Raw genomic sequence first — 14,276 nt, 5'->3', positions numbered from 1 at the left:
GATCAAGAGTCACATGTTCTACCGACTGAGCCAGCCAGGTATCCCCTCTTTGCCCATTTTAAAACCGTCTTTTTATTATTGGGTTGTATAAATTACTTAAATATTCTTCACACAAGTCTTTCATCAAAAATATGATTTGCAAATATTTGCTCCCATAGTGTGGTTATCTTTTCACTTTCTTGATAGTGTCCTTTGAAGTACAGAAGTTTTAAAGTTTTAAAGATTGGGATATAATTGGCATATAACATTATGTTAGTTTCAGATATACACTATAATGATGTGATATTTGCATATACTGCATACTGATTACTACTACAAGTGTGGTTAATATCCGTCATACACAGTTACAAACTTTTCACTTATAATGAGAACTTTTAAGGTCTACTCTCTTAGAAACCTTCAAATATGCAACATATTATTAACTAGACACCATGCTATACATTATATCCCCAGAACTTATTATTTATTTTATAACTCGAAGTATGCACCTTTTGACCACTTTCACCCATTTCGCCCATCCTCAACCTCTGACAGCCACCAATCTGTTTTCTGTACCTGTGAGTTACACTTATCTTTGAAGATTCCACATATAAGAGGTACCTGGGTTGGTTGGTTAAGCATTTGACTCTTGATTTCGGTTCAGGCTGTGATCTCATGGTTTCTGGGATAGAGTCCTGAGTTGGGCTCTGTGCTTACGGTGCGGAGCCTGCTTGGAATTCTCTCTTTCCCTTTCTCTCTCTCTCTGCCCCTCCCCTGCTTGTGCACTCTCTCTCTCTCAAAATAAATAAATAAACTTGAAAAAAAGATTACATATATAAGTGAGGTCATACAGTATGTGTCTTTCTTTCCGATGTTTCACTTAGCATAATGCTATTAGGGTCTACCCATGTTGTAAAAGTTTTTAATTTTGAAGCAGCTTAATTTATCCATTTTTTCTTTGTTGCTAATGTTTTTTGTGTCATATCCAAGAGTACGTTGTGAAATCCAAGGTTATGAAGATATACCTCTGTGTTCTTCTAAGAGTTTTGTAGTTATAGATCTTACATTTAAGTTTTTGCTTCAGCTTGAGTTAATGTTTATATATGGTCTGCATGTGGATATCCAGTTTTGCCAGCACCAATGTTGGAAAGAACTATTCTTTCCTCAATGAATAGTCTCGGTGTTTTTGTAAAAAATTGACCCTAGGGGCGCATGGATGGCTCAGTCGGTTAAGCTTCCGACTCTTGATTTCAGCTCAGGTCATGATCCCACAGTTGGTGGGATTGAGCCCCGTGGCTAGCTCACTGACAGCGAGGTGCTTGCTTGGGATTCTCTCTCTTTTCACACTCTGCTCCTCCCCCTGCTCTCTGTCTCTATCTCAAGATAAATGAACTTAACACAGTTTTCCTTAGACACATGGGTTTGTTTCTGGGCTCTCGATTCTGTTCATAGACATTTGTGTCTAACCTTAAGCAGGGACCATACTGTCTTGATTACCATTACTTTGTACTGCCTTTTGAAATAAGGACGTGTGAGTCTTCCAAGTTTGTTCTTTTTCAAGATTGTTTTGGGCTTTTCAGAAGTTCTTGTGATACTATATACATTTTATCTTTTTTAAGTTTTATTTATTTATTTTTGAGAGAGAGAGAGTGCACTTGCACGAGTGGGGGAGGGGCAGAGAGAGAGAGAGAGGAGAGGGAGAGAATCCCAAGCAGGCTCAGCTCCGACCCTGATGCAGGACTCGAACCCATAAACCATGAGATCATGAGCTGAGCAGAAGTTGGACGCTTAGCCAACGGAGCCATGCATGTGCCCCAATGCTATATGCATTTTAGAATCAGCTTGTAAGTTTCCATAAAGATATCAGCTGGTTATTCTGATAGAGATTGCATTGAATTTTAGATCAATTTGGGGAGAATTGCTACCCTTATAATATTAAGTCTTCTGACCCATAAATATGGAATTCCCCCCCATTTATTTACATATCCTTTCAACAATATTTTGTAGTTTTCAGAGTATAATATTATACTTGTTTTGTTAAGTGTATTTTGAAGTATTATATTCTTTTTGATGCTATTTCAAATGGAATTATTTTCTTAATTTCATTTCTAGATTATTCATTGAAAGTATATAGAAAAAACTGACTTTTGTATTCTGCAACTTTGTATTGACAATTTTGACCCAAAATTGACCTTTGTATTCTGCAATTCTTGCATTCTGCAACTTTCATGAAAATTGAAAGTAGTTTTCCATGTAATTCCTTAGGATTTTCTGTATACAAGGTCACATTGATGAGGTTTTGGAATGGTGGGGGTTCGAAGCTAACAGCTAAGAAAGAATTCTTGAAGACCTCTTTGGTGCAAAAAGGTGATTTTATTAAAGCACGGGGACAGGACCCGTGGGCAGGAAGAGCTGCACTGGGGCTGTGAAGCGTGGCTCATTATATACTATGGAGCTGGGGGAGGTAAAGTCAAGAGAAAGTTTCTTTTTTATTAAAAAAATTTTTTTTAATGTTTATTTTTGAGAGACAGAGCATGCATGGGGGAGGGACAGACAAAGAGGGAGACAGAATCTGAAGCAGGCTTCAGGCTCTGACTGTCAGCACAGAGCCCGAACTGAGGCTCCAACTGAGGAACTGAGAGATCATGACCTGAAACCAAGTCAGACGCTTAACCGACTGAGCCACCCAGACACCCCAAGAGGAAGTTTCCTAAAGGGGTTAAAAGAAATTTTTGTTTATTACTGATTCATTTTTGAGAGAGAGCGAAAGAGACAGAGTGCAAGCGGGGGAAGGGCAGAGAGCGAGAGAGGGAGACACAGAATCTGAAACAGGCTCCAGGCTCTGAGCTATCTGCACAGAGCCTGATGCGGGGCTCGAACTCACGGACCGTGAGATCATGACCTGAGCTGAAATCAGACTGAGCCACCCAGGTGCCCCAAAGAGATTTTCACAAGTTAAAGGAGACTCACAGGATCCTGGAGGCCTAGCTATGGCCAAACTAAGGTGGTTTTTCCCTCCAGCAAAGCATTAACATGAAGACAGTAGGGAGTTCCTGGAGATTAGGGTATTGATAAGATTACCGTTTTCTTGTAATTTTTAAAGATATTGTAAACTGATGGAGACTCAGGTCCCATCATGACAGTTAGCTCTATAAGTTAACCGTTGGTTTTCTTTCCCTCTCCTTTGTCCTTGGGCAGCCAGGAGTGCCTGAGGAATATCTCACGTGCCCCACCTGGTGGAGGGTGTGTGGTACTTTGCACTCGGCCCCTAGTTTGCCGTGTGCTCCCGCATTTACTTCATCTGTGGATTAGACACAGTTTTGCTTCTTCCTTTCCAACCTGGATACCTTTTTTTCCTGCCTAATTTCCCTTACTAGAACTTCTGTTGTAACTTTGAACAGAAAGAGCAAGGGTGGACATCCTTGTCTTATTCCTGATTTTAGGGGGAAAACGTCCAATCTTTCACTGTTAGATATTATGTTATCTGTTAAGCCGAAGTCGGACGCTCAACCGACTGAGCCACCCAGGCGCCCCTGTTTGTGAATTTTTTTTAAAAAAAGTTTTAATGTTTATTTTTGAGAGAGAGAGTGTGAGCGGGGGAGGGCAGAGAGGGAGGGAGACACAGAGTCTGAAGCAGGCTCCAGGCTCTGAGCTGTCAGCACACAGCCCGATGTGGGGCTCGAACTCACTGACCATGAGATCACCACCTAAGCTGAAGTTGGACGCTTAACCGACTGAGCCACCCAGGTGTCCCATTTGTGAGTTTTTTATAGACACTCTTTTGTCAGGTTCCCTTCAGTTCCTAGTTTGTTGAGTGTTGTTTTTTTTTCATTAAAAGGTATTAAATTTTATCAAATGCTTTTTTGTGTCTTTTGAGATGATCCTGTAATTCTGTTTTCATTTTAGTGACATGATATATTAAAATAATTGTTTTTCAGGTGTCAAACCAAACTTGCATTCCTAGGATAAATCTCTCTTGGTCATGGTGCGTAATTTTTATATGTTGCTGAATTTAGTGTGCTGGTATTTGAATGACATTTTTTCCTCTTCACACACTTTAATTCCCACTTTTATGTTTTCTTTTGTTTTTTTAAGAGAGAGACAGGGTGCACGTGAGTGAGGGGCAGAGAGGGAGGGAGAGAGAGAGAATCCTCAGCAGGCTGTGCACTGTCAGCACAGAGCCCGACGCGGAGCTCAAACTCAAGAACCACGAGACCATGACCTGAGCCAAAGCTGGACACTTAATGACTGAGTCACCTAGGCACCCCAGAAACTGGATGTTATTAAGTTTATTTATTTATTTATTAAAAAAAATTTTTTTTTCAACGTTTGTTTATTTTTTTGGGACAGAGAGAGACAGAGCATGAACGGGGGAGGGGCAGAGAGAGAGGGAGACACAGAATCGGAAACAGGCTCCAGGCTCTGAGCCATCAGCCCAGAGCCTGACGCGGAGCTCGAACTCACGGACCGCGAGATCGTGACCTGGCTGAAGTTGGACGCTTAACTGACTGCGCCACCCAGGCACCCCAAGTTTATTTATTTATTTAAGTAACCCTTACACCCAACATGGGGCTTGAACTCACATGCCCCTGAGATCAAGAGTCGCATGCCCTACCGACTGAGCCAGCCAGGCACCCTGAAACTGGACATTTCATCTTATTTCGATTAATTGATTAATGTTTAAAGCTTTCTTTATAGAGAGAGAGACAGCAGGTGCGTGCATGTGTGTGTGCAAGCTGGGGAGGGGGCAGAGAGAGAGAGAGGGAGAGAGAGAATCCCAAGCAGGCTCCGAGCTGTCACTATGAACCTCTACACGGAGCTCGATCCCATGAACCATGAGATCATGACCTGAGCTGAAACCAAGAGTCGGAGCTTAACTGGGACATTTTAGATAATACTGTAGCAACATTTCCGGTAGGGCTTGTTGTTATTTGCTTATTTGTTTAGTGACCGGCTGGATTGTTTTAGTGTGGTCTGTTCCCTCTCCTTCCTCCCCCTTCCCTGTGGTAGCCTCGACTGTCACCCTGGGGCTGGGGGAAGCCTGCTTGTCCACACTTGTCCTGGATGTGGAAGGCTTGGGGGGGGGGGCTTTCTTTGATGTCTCTTCCTTGGGCCACACCACTGTTAAACTCCACTAAGCGTCCACTGGCTACTCTATTATTTTCAGACCTGGTGCAAAAATTGTTCCCCAGACTAAACCAATCAATTTCAGGCTCCTTTGACTGGATAGTTTTTGAGCGCAGTGTTTGAGTTTATTCTGATCCCAGGCAGGTTCCTCCCAGCTCTCTTTCCCAGGGTTTCTCAGGGAAACCAGCTGGCCTATACTTTGCCTATGTGTCCAATAAATGTGTCAGTCTCCCCCCAATTGCCTTTCACCACAATCTCCCCTGTTTTTCAGAGAACCCTCAGGCTTGAACTTCTCCACATTGGTAGCAGAGGAAGTCAGTTCCTTTGGAAGAGAATAAGAGCTTTCTTTTCCCAGCCTGCTTCTTCCCTGAGGCAAAATCTCTGAGCCCTCACTCTGAAGGGGGGATGGGGACGGCGGCACACTTCTCTCCCAGTGACACTGTTGCCTTAGGAATTGGGTGCGCAGTAGAGAGGGGGCAGCAACATCACGTTTTCTCTCGCCTCTTCCAGCATGGAACCACCACCTGGTGAGCGGAGGCCGGACAATCAGAGCCCTACGGATTCTCAGTGGTGCCACATCGGAGGTAGAGCCTCAGTGCTGGGTGTGGGATCTGGGCCGAAGAAAGGAGCCCTCGTTTCTCAGCCACACTCCCAGGAGGTTAGCCTCGGCATTAGGTTGATGGGGACAAGATGAAACTGGAGATGTCCTGCCCCAGGTAGGAAATAGCCCTCCAACCGGGAGCTGGGGGGCGAGGGAGCCCTGTGATCTGTGTTGGCTGTGCTAGTCCTGAGTGTTCATCTCGCTGAGTTGCGAGTGGGGGGGAAGAGGGTGTATAGGTTTCACCTTAAATACCATATACTCTTGGAGCGCCTGGCTGGCTCAGTCAGTAGCGGAGCATGCGGCCCTTGATCTCAGGGTTCTGAGTTCAAGCCCCATACCGGGTGTGGAGCCTACTTAAAAAAATTATAAAGACGGTAGTGTTTGTATTTATTAAGTTTTTTGTTTGTTTTTGTTTTTTTAGTAAATGTTTCTTCATAGACTGTATGTCCTTGGGACCATTTCTAGAGATTAAAAAAAATTTTTTTTTAATGTTTATTTCTTTTTGAGAGAGAGAGAGAGAGAGAGACAGAGCATGAGTGGGTGAGGGGCAGAGAGAGGGAGACACAGAATCCAAAGCAGGTTCCAGGCTCTGAGCTGTCAGCACAGAGCCCGATGTGGGGCTCGAACTCACAGACCGCGAGATCATGACCTGAGCCGTAGTCCAGATGCTTAACCAACTGAGCCACCCAGGTGCCCCACCAATTTTTTCTTTAAATTTATTTATTTATTTTGAGGAGGGGGAGGGGCAAAGAGAGGGAGAGAGAGAGGGAATCCCAAGCAGGCTCCTCACTGTCAGCTTGGAGCCCGATGTGGGACTCGAACCCATCAATGGGGAGCTCATGATCTGAAGCAAAATCAAGAGTCCAATGCCCAGCCCACGCCCAGCCAGCTGAGCCACCCAGGAACTGCGTTTTTTTTATTTGTTCCTTTCTTGCATTTGAAGTATTCCTCGCGAATGTCCTTGTCTGAGCCTCTTTGCCCTGGTCCCTAACCACCACAACTGCAACCAACCCTTCATAGCATTGTCCCCCTCTGTCAGTGTTACAGAGGCCCACCCATCCCCCTAGTTTCTTGTCATCAGCCTGAATTAGACTAATTTTGGTGTCTGGAACAAAGGGCCTCCACCAACTTGACCTGCATAGGCTCATCTCAGGTGGATTAAAGCCTTGACTAAGGCTTTGGCAGCTGGTGCCAACCGCATGGGCCGGGCCACGGTGGGTGAGGGCGGTCTTCAGCGCCTCTGGCAAAGCAGTAGGGTCGCCTATCACCCCCCCCACCCCCCCAAAGCAATTGCCTTCTGTGGTTTAGGGTGGAGCCGAACCTTGCGTGAGCGTGAGCTCGCGGCTGGTCAACTCCAGGGCAGCGGCAGGGAAAAAGTAGACGATTTCATGGGTTTTTTGTTATTTATATTTAAAATAATTTCCACCGGCTTTACTGGTGAGTGGGTCCCCGGTGTCTTTACGTTGCTTGTGCGAGTCTTCCCCTCCACCCCAGTTTCGTGCACTACACCCCTACTTTCTTTGTTCCATTTCCTTATTCTAGAAGCCCAGCGTATGTTTTAGTTATCACTTTGTTAAATTAACCTTTGTTGAAGAAAGGCAGACACACAGGTGATGAGCTGTGGTTTGATAAAAGATCAGGAAAGAAATTGAAATAGGGAACGTTGTTACAAGGCCTGGGGGACCTGCACAGCACGTGTTGAGGGGCCACTTGGGAAGGCCAAGGTCGGGTGCAGGCAGCGAGCGACAGGACCTGGGCCACACACGTTTATCTCTGCCCGTGGGTGGGGAGGCTTCAGGGGTCCTGGGTAAGGCCGGATCTTGGTCAACTCAAACACCAAAAGCTCCATGGGGAGTCTTTTTTTTTTTTTTAAATCTTTTTTAATGTTAATTTTTTTAACATTTATTTCTTTTTGAAAGACAGAGCCTGAGCAGAGAAGGGGCAGAGAGAGGGAGACACAGAATCCGAAGTAGGTTCCAAGCTCTGAGCTGTCAGCACAGAGCCCGCCAGACTTGAACCTACGAACTGTGAGATCATGACCTGAGCCGAAGTCGGACGTTCAACCGACTGAGCCAACCAGGAGCCCCATGACTCTTTTTTTAATGTTTACTTTTGAGGGAGGGAGACAGAGAGTGGGGGGAAGGGGCAGAGGGAGTGGGAGACACAGAATCTGAAGCAGGCTCCAGACTCCAAGCTGCCAGCACAAAGCCCCACGGTGGGGCACGAACCCAACTGCAATGCAAGATCATGACCTGAGCTGGAGTGGGAGTCTTAACCCCAGGTGCTCCTTCACAAGGAATCTTATCTAAGGGGTGCACAAGGGGAAGGCTCTGGAGAGAGGAGAGACTGTGGGTCACAAGCGCTGTTGAGGAAGTCATGTCAGGAACTTATAGTGGCTTGTGACTCTTCAGGTCATTATCTAGGGCATGTGGTTGTATGGGGGGCTAATGACAGTTAGGCTCCCTTGCAGGCAGCTTGGTTGAACAAAATAAATGCCAAGGCAGTGATAGCATGGATAGCTTAGCTAAACTCTTGACATATTTCTTATTAAAACATAATGCAACAATTTATGCATTTATGTATTTATTTTTATTTGAGAGAGAGAGAGAGCGCGCATGACTGGGGGAGAGGGGCAGAGGAATAGAGAGAGAGAGAGAGAGAGAATCTCAAGCCAGATGCAGTGCTCGGTCTCAGGACCCTGGGATCATGACCCAAGGGTAAATCAAGAGTCCATTGCTTAACCGTCTGAGCCACCCAGGTGCCCCAATGCAAGAATTTTAAACTGCTTCCCTTTAAAACAGTATGAAGTATATTTAATAACAACTGTTAGATATGATAATTTATTCACACCAAAATACATTATTTTTTACAACAAATCTCACATTTACAGATCACACCTTTTATTTTATTTTATCCTTTTTTTTTTAAGTTTATTTATTTATTTTGAGAGAGAGGGAGAGAGAGAGACAAGAAGGGAGAGAGAATCCCAAGCAGGCTCCACACTGTCAGCACAGAGTCTGACTCGGGGCCCGAACCCATGAACCATGAGATCATGATCTGGGCAGAAACCGAGTTAGACGCTTAACTGACTGAGCCACTCGGGCGCCTATCCTAGTCTATTTTTCAAGTAAGGTCTAGGCCCAAAGTGGGGCTTGAACTCATAACCCCAAGGTCAAGGGTGGCATGTTCTATGAACTGAGCCAGCCAGGCACCCCAGAACCGTACCTTTAAAATAAGACTTCATTTTTAACCAGTTTTAGGCTTATATGGAAAAGTTGCAAAAATAACTCAAAGTTCCCATGTATTTCCCACTTAGTTTCTTATCTAACACCTTGTATAACCCAAGTACAGTGGTTACAACCAGGAAATTAAACTTGGTGTAATACTATTGAGTAAAGTACGGAACTTAGTAGAATTTCAGCAGCGTTTCAGTGCTGTCCTTTTCCTGTTTGGGGATTTCACAGAGCACTGAGCTGTTAATTCTCCACAGATTCTTGTAATCTGTGACGATTCCATAATCTTTCCTTATCTTCCAGGACCTTGACATTTTAAAGAGTGTTGGTCACGAATTCTGTAAGATATCCATCAATTTGGGCTTGTCTGATGTTCTCTCATGATTACAAGGAAAGGTTATACAGTTTGGGCAAGAAGACCATAAAATGACTTTTGTCCTTCTCAGTGTAACATATTTAGAGTATGACATTGTTACATTGTTACATGCTAACCTTGACCATTTGGTTAAACCTGTGAAGTTTCTCCACGTAAAATACTGTCTTCCTCTCCTGTTCAGAGCTATCTTGGAGTAGATACTGCAAGATTATCTAAACATCCTTTTTCTCCTCAAATTTTGCCTGCTAATTTTACCATCCGCCTTGTCTGCAAGGAATTAATACAGTGGTACTTGCCTACTATTGATTTTTCTATTTCCCTCTTCTTTCTACATCCATCAACTGGCTTTTTCTGTAAGAATTTTTTCTCATTTATTTATGTCACTCTAGATTCATAATAGTTATGTTATGAGTTATAATGCAGCACCACCATTTATTTATTTTAATGCTCAAATTGTTCTAGCTTTGGCCATTCAGAGCTTGTGCTGTTTGGTTCCTGCGTCTTCTTGAGACTTCCCTTCCAGTTTTCAGCACTTCCTTACTTCTGGCACCACAAAATATTCCGGATTCATCTTATCTTTTCCCTGCCGCAAACCTTGAATCAACCACTCTCCAAGGAATCCTGGTCCTTTTACTGAAGAACGCTGTATAGAGACCGATATCTGCGTGCTAAGTGTGCTTGTTGCTACTGGGATCTCATTGCTTCTAGGCTCTTTCCATGGAAAAAGATGTAGGAAATTCATGTATCTCTACTAACCCCTGCATACACACATATCTGTATGACCCTATCTGTGTATGTATTTTAAGGGGCGCCCGAGTGGCTTAGCTGGCTAAGCACCTGACTTTGGCTCAGGTCATGATCTCACAAATTTCAGAGTTCGAGCCCCACATCTGGCTGTCTGCTGTCAGTGTGGAGCCTGCTTGGGATTCTCTGTCTCCCTCTCTCTCTGCCCATCCTCCACTTGTGTTTTCTCTCTCTCTCTCTCAAAAATAAATAAATGTTAAAAAAAAAAACCACATGATTTTATGCTGATACTTCTGATTCCAATCCAAAACTAGAGGGTTTCTTATTTGTAACTTTTTTTTTCCCAGTGGTGGGAAACCAGGCTCTCCCTTGTATACGATATTCTTACTTATTTACTCATAAAGTACACATAAAGTTGTGTCAGAATTGTTAACCCACCTTTGAAAAGCCCATTCTGGGGCGCCTGGGTGGCGCAGTCGGTTAAGCGTCTGACTGCAGCTCAGGTCATGATCTCACGGTCCGTGAGTTCGAGCCCCGCGTCGGGCTCTGGGCTGATGGCTCGGAGCCTGGAGCCTGTTTCCGATTCTGTGTCTCCCTCTCTCTCTGCCCCCCCCCCATCCATGCTCTGTCTCTCTCTGTCTCAAAAATAAACGTTAAAAAAAATTAAAAAAAAAAAAAGAAAAAAATGAAAAGCCCATTTATTATCTAGATGACAGCATTTATGTAGTTCTTTTTTGTCTTTAACCTTGTATGTTGCAGACAAGATTCTGTTTTCCAAGGTTCTTTTCTTCCTCCCCCCTTCAGTGGGATTTTGTGTTTTATTTACAATACAGGTTCATGCGTTACTGTTTGCATTGCATCTTGGATTCCCACCACCTCCTCATTATAACTTGTTTATTTTTTGGAGGGGAAAACGTGAAGGGCTTGTGAAGCATTACTATCATTCTGTAACAAAAAGATGTTCTCGAAGGAGTATAACTCTGTCCTAATCTGTATTACTCCATTCCTGTTCTTCTCTCCTTTTTACCCCTTTCCAATCACCCCTTGTAGCCAATTTCTTTCTTTTTTTTCTTCATGCAGCTGTTTTTAAAATAATATTTCTATTTTTAAAGTTTATTTATTTTGAGAGAGAGAGAGAGAGAGTGTGTGCAAGAGGGGAGGGACAGAGAGAGAGAGAGGGAGGGAGGGAGAGAGAGAATCCCAAGCGGGCTCTGCACTGTTAGCACAGACCCCAATGTGGGGCTCAAACTCACGAACCCTGAGACCGTGACCTGAGCCGAGATCCAGCATCAGACACTTAGCTGACTGAGCTCCCGAGGTGCCCCTAATTTCTTAAATTTCTACACATTCCCTCCCATTTAAATAGTGTAACATGTGAATGTGTCTGAGGTAGACTGTTAGCCACCTCTCCCAACTTGTCTTCATCTTCCAAAGTCATATAATTTCTGATTTTAGCTTATCATAAGACTGCTTGGATCAAACATTCCCATTTTCCCAGTCTCCCATGCACCTAGATACAGTCACATGACTAAGTTCTTGCCAATGAGATGCAAGGAGTTAAAGTCATATGGCAGTTTTTGGAAAACTGCTTTAAAAGACTGATACATGTTTCTCTCTCTCTCTCCCTCTCTCTTTTCACTCAGTAATTTATCCTTGTGCCCAGAATGTCAATGTGATGGCCGGAACTCCAACAGCCATCTTATACCATGAAGACAAAAGTCTTGGGATGGAGGAGTGAAAAGCTTGAAGAGCCTGTGTTCCTGATGATACCTTAGAGTCTCTAGACTGCATTTGTGTGTAGATGTATATGTTCGATGATGAAACCTTATCACATGCAAGGCTTATGATTCAGTTTTTTAAAGAGTTTTTTTTTATTAAATTTTTTTAATGTTTATTTTTGAGAGAGAGACAGAGCACGAGCGGGGGAGGGGTAGAGACAGAGGGAGACACAGAATCCGACGCAGGCTCCAGGCTCCGAGCCGTCAGCACAGAGCCCGATGTGGGGCTCAAACTCACGAGCTGTGAGATCGTGACCTCAGCCAAAGTCGGACGCCTAACCGACTGAGCCACCCAGGTGCCCCGGTTATGTAACTGTCTTCAATGTTCCTGCACAATCAATGATAGTTGAGAAGTTCCGTGAACCTTCCACAATAAAGCAGGCTGTTCTGCCCAACGTACACATGAGTTCTGGGGCCTCATTTTCTCACCCAATGCTTGTCAGGTGTATTGGTGAATGTCAATAGTTGGTTCCAAATGAAGGAAAGCCAATCATCCCACTAGGCAAATCCAACAGTTTTTTGTTTTTTTTTTAAAAACATATCCAGGGGGTCCAGAAGGATATGAGTTGAGTCTGGAAATAGCACATCGATCAGCAGCATTCTTTGGGATAGAGTGAGGTGCTAGCTTCAGAACCTAAAAAATCTGAGGATAGATGCGTGTGCTGGTGGGTTGCCAATGGAAAAGTGCCGGTAAGCCAAGGTCACGTTAGGCCTTCCAGAAGCTCCACTGCCCCTCCTAGGCCCATGCCTCCTGTGTGTATATATCGGCCTGGATACGTGCAGGGCCAGGTGACCCTCATTAAACCTGGGGTTAAACGATATACACTAGGGCTCTGGGGCACTCCTCAAGTACCCTCAGCACAAATAGTCTTCATTCATGACCCTTTCTGACCTCAGGTCAATACAGCTGGTCCAAAACATTCCTGAATTAAGAGCTGGGGGCCCAGAATAAGGCTCAGTGCCTGTGGCCTCTGGATCATCCAACAGATTCTTAGACCAGAAGAATGGCCTGGTTGCAGGGATGCGGGGTCAAACCTAGAATCATCACTCATGATCTCTACTCTCAAGACATGCCTCCCACAACCTTTGTCCATTTCTACAGAAACTGCTAACACCCGCATGGTCCTCAGCTGTCTACATACTTCCCACATATGTGGCTCTCGTGGCAGATGCATTGGACAGTACCAGTGTAGACCTTTGACTTTGCCTACCCACCCCTAACTTGAAAACATAAATTTACCATCGACCACTAGGTGGCACCCTATCCCAAACTACCGTATACCACACCAAGGGTAGGCATTTTAAGACCCCATTGAGAATGCCTGATGTGACCTCCCTCTGGAGTGTCAAGTTTAAACAATGTGAATCCAGTCTCAATATGAATTTAAAGAGCCTTATAACAAGTAACCATCTAGTGAAACTGGTTGTGGTCTCTCACTCTGTTCCTCCCTTATTCGTTCTGTCTTGTTTACTATATGACTTTTTTTTTCCTTATGACTTACTTCTATCTGGACTCATCCACACCAATCTCATGGGTGTCCTCCTTCGTTCAGCTGGTTTAGTGTCAGAACTTTGCCAACTGGGAGTGGCCTTCTACCTTTTTCCCTTTCGTGTGTCAGTAAAACAGAAGAAAGAACAACAGGACCACAAATCTTTTCCCTTAGGCAAGTATAGGGCGGCCAACGCCATACTATTTAGAGCAAGCAATGCCAACCGAAATGAATCAAGGTACTTTCTCTTGTAGGTAACTTTGAATGTTCTGGCTCCTTGTTACTTTTTAACTTCCTTGGATGATTGTCACCATGTTTCCTAAGCCCTACAAGCAGCTGGACCTTGCTCAGGTGCACCATAGGCTGGGAAATCTGGCCCAATGGTCCGCCACCTTGTCCCATTGCACTTGCAGACTGAGAAGCCTTGCCGTCTGATTTCCTGTTTGTTTCATGTCCCTGTCATTCTTGACTCAAGGCGTTTTCAGCCCACGGAGTATATCAAGACCCCTGTTTGAACTGTACACTCTGGGAAGGCAGACTTCTTTTTTTTAATTTTTTAAATGTTTTTATTTGTTTTTGAGAGAGAGAGAGCACACGCATGAGCCAGGGAGGGATAGAGAGAGAGAGAGAGAGGGAGAACCAGAATGTGAAGCAGCTGTCAGCACAGAGCCCGACATGAGGCTCAAACCCAAGAACTGTGAGATGATGACCTGAGCCAAAGTCAGATGCTCAACCGACTGAACCGCCTAGGTGCCCCTTTAAAAAAATTTTTTTTTTGTTAAATTTTTTTTTCAACGTTTTTATTTATTTTTGGGACAGAAAGAGAGCATGAACGGGGGAGGGGCAGAGAGAGAGGGAGACACAGAATCGGAAACAGGCTCCAGGCTCTGAGCCATCAGCCCAGAGCCCGATGCGGGGCTCGAACTCACGGACCGCGAGATCGTGACC

General features: G+C 44.4%; 1 long non-coding RNA gene across 7 annotated transcripts in view; it reads left to right on the top strand.

Annotated features, from left to right (window-relative positions):
• LOC111562327 overlaps positions 1 to 14,276 on the top strand; it is a 58,997-nt gene that overhangs the window by 16,027 nt on the left and 28,694 nt on the right. For 4 of the 7 annotated variants that reach the window (XR_002745525.2, XR_006585704.1, XR_006585706.1 and 1 more), the window contains 2 exons: positions 5,617 to 5,822; positions 11,704 to 12,237. This is a non-coding gene — a long non-coding RNA (uncharacterized LOC111562327). Of the gene's footprint in view, positions 1 to 5,616; positions 5,823 to 11,703; positions 12,238 to 14,276 lie in introns of those variants that run through there. The other 3 variants (XR_006585707.1, XR_006585705.1, XR_006585702.1) reach the window with 1 other exon arrangement.

This window comes from Felis catus, chromosome C2, assembly GCF_018350175.1.
Source record: "Felis catus isolate Fca126 chromosome C2, F.catus_Fca126_mat1.0, whole genome shotgun sequence".
In the NCBI taxonomy this organism is placed as follows: domain Eukaryota; kingdom Metazoa; phylum Chordata; class Mammalia; order Carnivora; family Felidae; genus Felis; species Felis catus.
This window is presented reverse-complemented; position numbering and strand designations above follow the sequence as displayed.